Genomic DNA, 7,312 nt, shown 5'->3' on the forward strand with positions numbered 1-7,312 from the left:
TGTTGGTGGTCATCATGGTGGCATTAGTTATGTTGGTGATTTTGATATTGGTATTGGTGGCATTGGTGTTGAAGGTGGTGTTGGTGATTTGTTGTTGGTGGTATTAGTGGTGCTGGTAGTTGTGTTAGTGGCATTGGTGGTGGCTGTTGGTAGTGGTGTTGGTAGTATTAGTTGGTGGTGTCGGTATTGGTGGTATTTGTGGTGGCTGTTGGTGGTGTCAGTATTGGTGATTTTTATGGTGCTATTGGTGGTATTTGTGGTGGCTATTGGTGGTATTTGTGTTGGTTTTATATGGTGGTGTTGGTAGCATTGGTCGGTGGTGCCGGTATTAGTGGTATATGTGGTGGTATTGGTGGTCCATCTGTTTCAACAGGTGGAATAATTACTGGGAGATATTAAAATAGGTCTTCAAATAGATTTTCTATTTTTCGCAACAAACATATCATCAGTAGTAAGACTATTTTAATCGCATCCATTAGGTTGTTCATCAGTTGCAACAGGTTATTCATCTTTTGTAATAGATGATTCATGTATTCCAACTGATAGGTTGTCTGTTGGAATATGTTTTTGTAATCTGGCACTTAAAAATTTATTGAAATTTGTCTTACCTTTTTTTAGAATTTATGCATACATCAATTGTAATGTATTTTTTATTTTTCTATTCTTTATAGGTAAAACATGTCTTCCAAAAGAAAAGAAAGTGAAAGTGGATTAACTTCTGACCACCTAACTAAAAAGGCTAGAGTACAAATGGATTCGGAGGAGTTTCCAGAACAATCTCATCCAGGGAAAAGTAAAGCTGAGGAAAGATATGAAAATGATGTTGAGGGAGGTGGACAAGGGTCTATAGATGGTGATGACGAAAATGAAAATGGGGAAGAAAAAGAAGATAAACAAGAAGAGAAGGAAGAAGAAAGCGAGAAAGAGGATAATGATCAACATGATGATAACGCATCGCCAATAGGGCATGAATTAGTATTAAAATCTCAACATGAGGCTGTCAAAACTATTAGTATTGTTAGGTTTCAAGTTGTAATGCGGATAGATGACCCTGCAGAACTAACTGGTGATCTAGTACTTAAATATCAATTGGGAAAACTTTTTGATGAATTTAGGAATACTATGAAAAATGAAAACATAAACGAACTTTTTAAGAAGAGCTGCTTTGGACACTTTCTTGAGTAGCCTGAGGAGCATACTGCCCATTTCCAAATGAGCATGGTATATGCTCTTCTCAAGTGCAGGATCAAGTACATGGGGAATGATTCGAAGGAGTGGGGTAAAAAGATGGATGAAATCTGGATCAACTACTGTGGTATACCGGTTTATTTTGGCTTGAAAGAGTTTGCCATAGCGACAGGCTTGAGATGCAATCTTCCAAAAGAACCTCTTATCAAGGAAACACCCCGTAAAAGCTTCAAGGCAAGCAGGATAGCCAAACCACCACCCACCAAAACCAACAAATGCAAGGAAAAAATAGATGAGTTATTGGACATTGCTGGATGTGGGTACAGAGCCAATAAGTTGTTAAAACATCTGAAGGTTAAAACCATACCAAAGAAGTACATGGAGCAATTGTGCTTAGCTTGGTTTTCCCATTTCGTTATATTGGCAAGAGACATCAACAAAGTCATAGAAGATGATATTTTAAAGCTTGCTGAGGATTTTGAGACATTCAACAATTATACCTGGAGATATGATAGCTACAACTTGACTATCAAATATTTACTGACAATGCTATCCCCAAACACGGTCACATTATATGGCTTTCCTTGGGCTTTCATGGTAAATTTAATCATTATTTTGTTACTCTTCCTTTAATTTATATTGAATAATTAATATGACTTTTTTTTGCTTGATTTCTGTTTATATTTTTTAGACTTGGGCATGAAGCCATTCCTCCCTTCCGAAAGTAGGTCAAGGATTACCTGGATGAAGTTTCTCATCTAAGGATCCTTAGGTGATTGGCTGCAAAGAGCAACACAATAATTAAGGAGGTTGATCTCTTTAACCCTCTGGATGATGTAGTAAGTCTTCTTTAAGTAAAATAATTTGACTCAAAGAAATATATTAAAACAAATATGCCATCTGTTGAGACAGATGGGTCATCTGTTGCAACATATTACCCGTCTATTGCAACTAGTGCAACAGATGGATAATCTATTGCAATAAACAATTTATATTTCACGATAGATTACCCATTTGTTGCTTTGGTTCTCTGAACCCGACTTAGAAGATTACCCATCTACTATAAATTATGCAATAGATGGATAATCTAATGCAACATATATGTAATTTGTTACCATATATGAATCATCTGTTGTGATAGAAATATCATCTGTTGTATAATCTGTCTCTATTAACATGTAACCCAACAAATTATTATATAATTTAAATATATATGCCTTTTTTATAGGTTGTGCATCCATGGATCGTGCCTACTGAGCAGGAGTTGGGGATGACTTCTTTTATTACTCTAGGTCTTGTTGATACAATAGTAGACCCAACGATAAAGTTAATAAAGAAGAAATTAGCTGGAGAAATAGCCATAAAAAGAGCAGTTAGGCAAGGTCAACCTAATATTCAGGCTCTTCATGACCAACCTGTTGGAACAGATCAAGGTGTTGCTTCTGGGGGTGTTGCTGGTAGAGTTATTGATGTTGGTGGCAACTATATTGATGTTGATATTGCAGCTAGTCATGGTGATGAGCATGTTGATGCTCAAGAAAAAATAAATACATTTGAAAACACCTATTTCATGGGTCCCTCTTACCTTACACAGGTACCTCTCACCCTTACACCGGTCACTCCTATCCTTAAAGTAGTCTCTCTCACCCCTCCTCACCCTTATGTTCTCATTGCAAATAAAAAGAGTACAAGGATAGACAAGATAAACTCTTTGACAAGGTAGAGGCTATCAATAAAGTTGTTAAGGAATTGAAATCCCAGAGGGGTTTCATACCATTCAAGAAGAAAGGGAGCCTTACACCCCTACAATGGTAGTTAGGAGTAAGAAAAGAGCAATTACCCAAATACTCTCCTATTGGAAACAAAAAAAATTACAACTCCTCCATCTCAAAAAGTTGTTGAATTTTAGAGGACATTGAATAAGACAGACATATACGCGAAACTTGGCACCAAAGAGAAGAGGGATCTACTACGGGCCATGAATGCCAAGCAACGCGCATAAGATTACCCTATGCATACCTTTTCTACCTAAGACTTCAAGAATATAACAGATAAGCATTACTGGTATGTGGAAAAGGTAAGTTTACTTTTCCTAACCTAGCCTTTTAATCTACTCCATAAAGAAGAAGTTATGCTATAGATATGTCATCTTTTGCAACAACTGGGTATTTTGGTACAACTGGTGGTAGTTCTATTACAATATATTACCCATTTGTTACATAAGTTGTGTTAGATGGGTAATTTGTGAATAAATTCAAAAAATTCTCTGCAACTGAAGGACCATCCATTGCATCTCTCCACTATATTTTCCTTCTTTACAATTGCTAACCTATTTAAAAATTATCTTCTTATATCACAATATATTAAAGAAATTCTCTGCCTCATGAGGGGTAGGCAATTAGCGTACCCAAAAGCTTATGATGTTGCTGATAGGATAATGGACCAGAACTTTTACAATAATTTCAAGAATAGGTATGATGAGCTCATTAAGCTAGCGTCAACTCTCGATGGCCTGGGATTTTATTCGTTAGTTTTTGGGTTCCAATGGGATGAAGAAATGATTAAATATGTTAGAGGGGAAAGGCCATATCCATACAAAAAGAGCTGAACCAAGGAAAAGAGGACTCCTGCAATCATGAACATGGACGTCATACATTTTCTAGCTGTTGAGATACCACTCAAGGAGGGAAAGATCAAGAGTTATGACTGTAACTTACCTGCCTTCGACGAGGCCATTTTTCTTACCCACACTAAGCTACTGTTGGAGTTGTTCCCCGACCTTTTGAGGCAGAATAAACTTATTGATTACTTTCCAGCAGAAGTGTTGATGAAGCAAACATAGGATTTTAAAGGTTGAAACAAAGACATGGACCTTCTAAAAAATAAAACCATTGCCGCGTGCAGGTCGTATGCACTTGTACATATTAAATGTTTGTTGACCAGCACAAAAATGATCGAATGTTTGCTGACCAACATAGAAAGGGCTGATCCAACAACCTTTCTATGCGACAACATTGTGGGAAACATGAAAGAGCTCTGGGCTTATAGGGTACTAACTGGAAGCTTGGAGCCTGTGTATAAAGAATAAGGTGTAGAAACACAAGCACCATAATAATTTGTTATTTCAATTTACTTCACTTTACATATAGTGAAAAAAAATTTTGTCTGATGAAAATTGAATTTTTATAATACAACAGATTGTCTATTTATTGTAACTTCTATCTGTTGTAATAGATTGATCATCTGTTGCATTATGCTGATGTTTCTATCTAAGCTATCTGTCGTAATAGTGGAATTACACCAGTAGCAATTACACCATGAAAAGTTCAGCAATTATTCTTGAATATCCATGTACTCAACAACACCAAACAAGTAGCAAAACACCACCATAAAAATTTCAGCAATTAGGCTTGAATATCCATGTGCCCAACAACACCAAACCAGTAGCAATAATGCCAACAATGTAGTATCTTCTTGCTCAATTTTGTTTCTCTTTAAAAGCTTTGACTTTTTTCAACAAACCCCAGATTACACAATTTTATTATGAAGGATGTCATTCTTCATACCAATCAAAGTAATCACATCCACCCAATTTCTATTAAAATAAAACCACAATTACAAAATAATTATAAGTCAATAATTAATCAACTAATAAAATAAAAAATATTACCTTTGAAATCTTACAAGAAAAAACCTACGATCTCGATTTTGTTGAGACCAAGAAGTCTTCAATAGAACTTCATGACCTCACTTATAATATTGTAAATCTTTATCACAAAAAACAGTGGAAGATGAGCTCGACATTGTTAAGCTTAGTTGGAAAAATGACAAAAAAATGAAGAAAAATTAAATATAAATAATATGAAGAATTTGGATATAAAAAAAATGATGATGAAGAAGATCTAGGAATTTAGGGTTAAGTTTTAGGAAGAAGATGAATATATAAGAAAATGAGAGAAAAATAATTTGTGGGGGCCAAATTAGATGCCAAGTCAGCAAAAATGGGGGTTCAACGTGCCTTGGCTGCGTGAATTACACGCGAACTTCCAACAGGGAAAAAAGTACCAAACTGACACATTTGATGCCTATTTTAGGTGTTTAAAATGAACATTGTCTACTTGAGGTGCCAAAGTGAAAGATCGCTGCAACTTTAGGTGCCTATCAATGGGTTTCGTCTTTTCTATTTCGAGTTACTTCGCTTTATATATAGTGACAATTTTTTATATCTAATGAAAGTTGAATTTTTTTATAGTGCAACAGATTGTCTATCTGTTGTAACAAATATTCTATCTATTCTGATAGATAGTTTATCTATTGCAATAGATTGATTATCTATTGTATTATGTTTATGTTTCTATCTAGGTATATCTTTTTCAACAGTGGAAAGACCTTTTGATAATTTTTAATAGATGACCTACATGTTGCAACATATGTCTAAATCTGTTTGATATATTCCAATAGATATGTCATCTGTTGCAACAAATACCTTATCTGTTACAATATTTGAATCTAGTACTCCATTTCAGTTAATAAGTTCAAATCTAAGGATAAAATAAAATTCATAGACAACATAAAATAAATCGAAGCCTTCAGAAATTACATGAAATAAATCAACAAATAAATAAAATATAAAAATATTATTATGGGTACAGATCTCAACAAATAAATTAATAATTTAAGTTTTAATGCCAACAATTCCTAAGGAGGGGTGAGGTTATTACTTTGACAGACTCAAGCTATAAGGATCTACTCAATATGGACAAGTTGTTCTTCATTTGGTGCTATGAAATTCGATTTTGGTCGTTGCTTTCGTATGATTTATGTGCTTTCGCTTCTCGTATTTCCATAAAAAGAGTAGCATATTGTCAATGTTGTTTATAAGTAGCTTCTACTGTGACATCCACCTGAAAAGCCAGAATTGTTAGTGCTAATTATAGAGATACAAGAAAATGAAAAATCATAACTCATCTGTTTTAGCAAACAGATTATCTTTCGGTTGTAACATATGGATCATCTGTTGGGACAAATTAAAATATGACGAAGACCTATATTATAATTTCCAATGAAAGAATCATCTGTTGTAATATATGACTCATCTATTTGGAAAAACTAATATAGTAGGAAGTCTTGATTTAATTTATCCCAATAGATAACGCATCTGTTGCACTAGATAAGTAATTTGTTAGTACAGATAAAAATGATACGTAGAGCTGTTTGATTTGCTAAAACCGGTGAGACATATGTTGCAATAGAGACTGCATCTGATGCAATAGTTTAGTCAACTATTGCAACAGATTTATATATTTGTCTGATAATTTTTAGCAGATATGTAATCTGTTGAAACATATATGTGTCTATTTGTTAGTTTGAATAGATATTATATATTCACTTTCTTCATCTCATGATGCTATCTTGTGGACCTTGTACATTTCTCAATAGTACAATACAAAGAAAGTTGAGTTGCAATTTTACTTTTTTGGATGCTTGATTAGCCTTGGAAATTTGTAATACCCCAATCATTCCTTAAGCCTAAATCTGTCTTTTTGAATAGATGTGTATGACTTCCAAAGTGATTGATGTTTAAACCATATTTTATTTCTCTAATTTCTAATTTTTTTTCTTATAGAGCATTGAATAAGCTTTCCATCGATACCAATTTCATCAAAATCTGACATCGGACGAAGGAATTATGGTCATTTTACTAAACGATATCAGAACGCCCAGGTTTGACGGTAGACTTGGTGGACCATCAGGTCCCTGGTGGACCGTCAAGCCAAGGAGGTAACCTTATTTTCGGGCCATCGTATGACGGCCTGGTTGGTGGACCGTCACAAAGTTGACTGACCGTCAAGGTGTCCGTCAGACCGAGACAGAATGTCTTATTTCTGGCCCTCAAGTGATAGACGACTTGGTGGACCATCACTTTTCTGACGGACAGTCAGGTCAACCGTCACATCGAGGCAGAATATTCTAGTTTTGGTGTTCGAGTGACGGATGACTTGGTGGGCCGTCAGTCTCTCTGATGGAACGTCAAGTCAACCGTCACAGGCCCCAATCAGCAAATTTCAACTTATATATATATATATATATATATATATATATATATATATATATATACATGTAG

This window comes from Capsicum annuum, chromosome 5 (assembly GCF_002878395.1).
Source record: "Capsicum annuum cultivar UCD-10X-F1 chromosome 5, UCD10Xv1.1, whole genome shotgun sequence".
NCBI classification, from domain to species: Eukaryota; Viridiplantae; Streptophyta; class Magnoliopsida; order Solanales; family Solanaceae; genus Capsicum; species Capsicum annuum.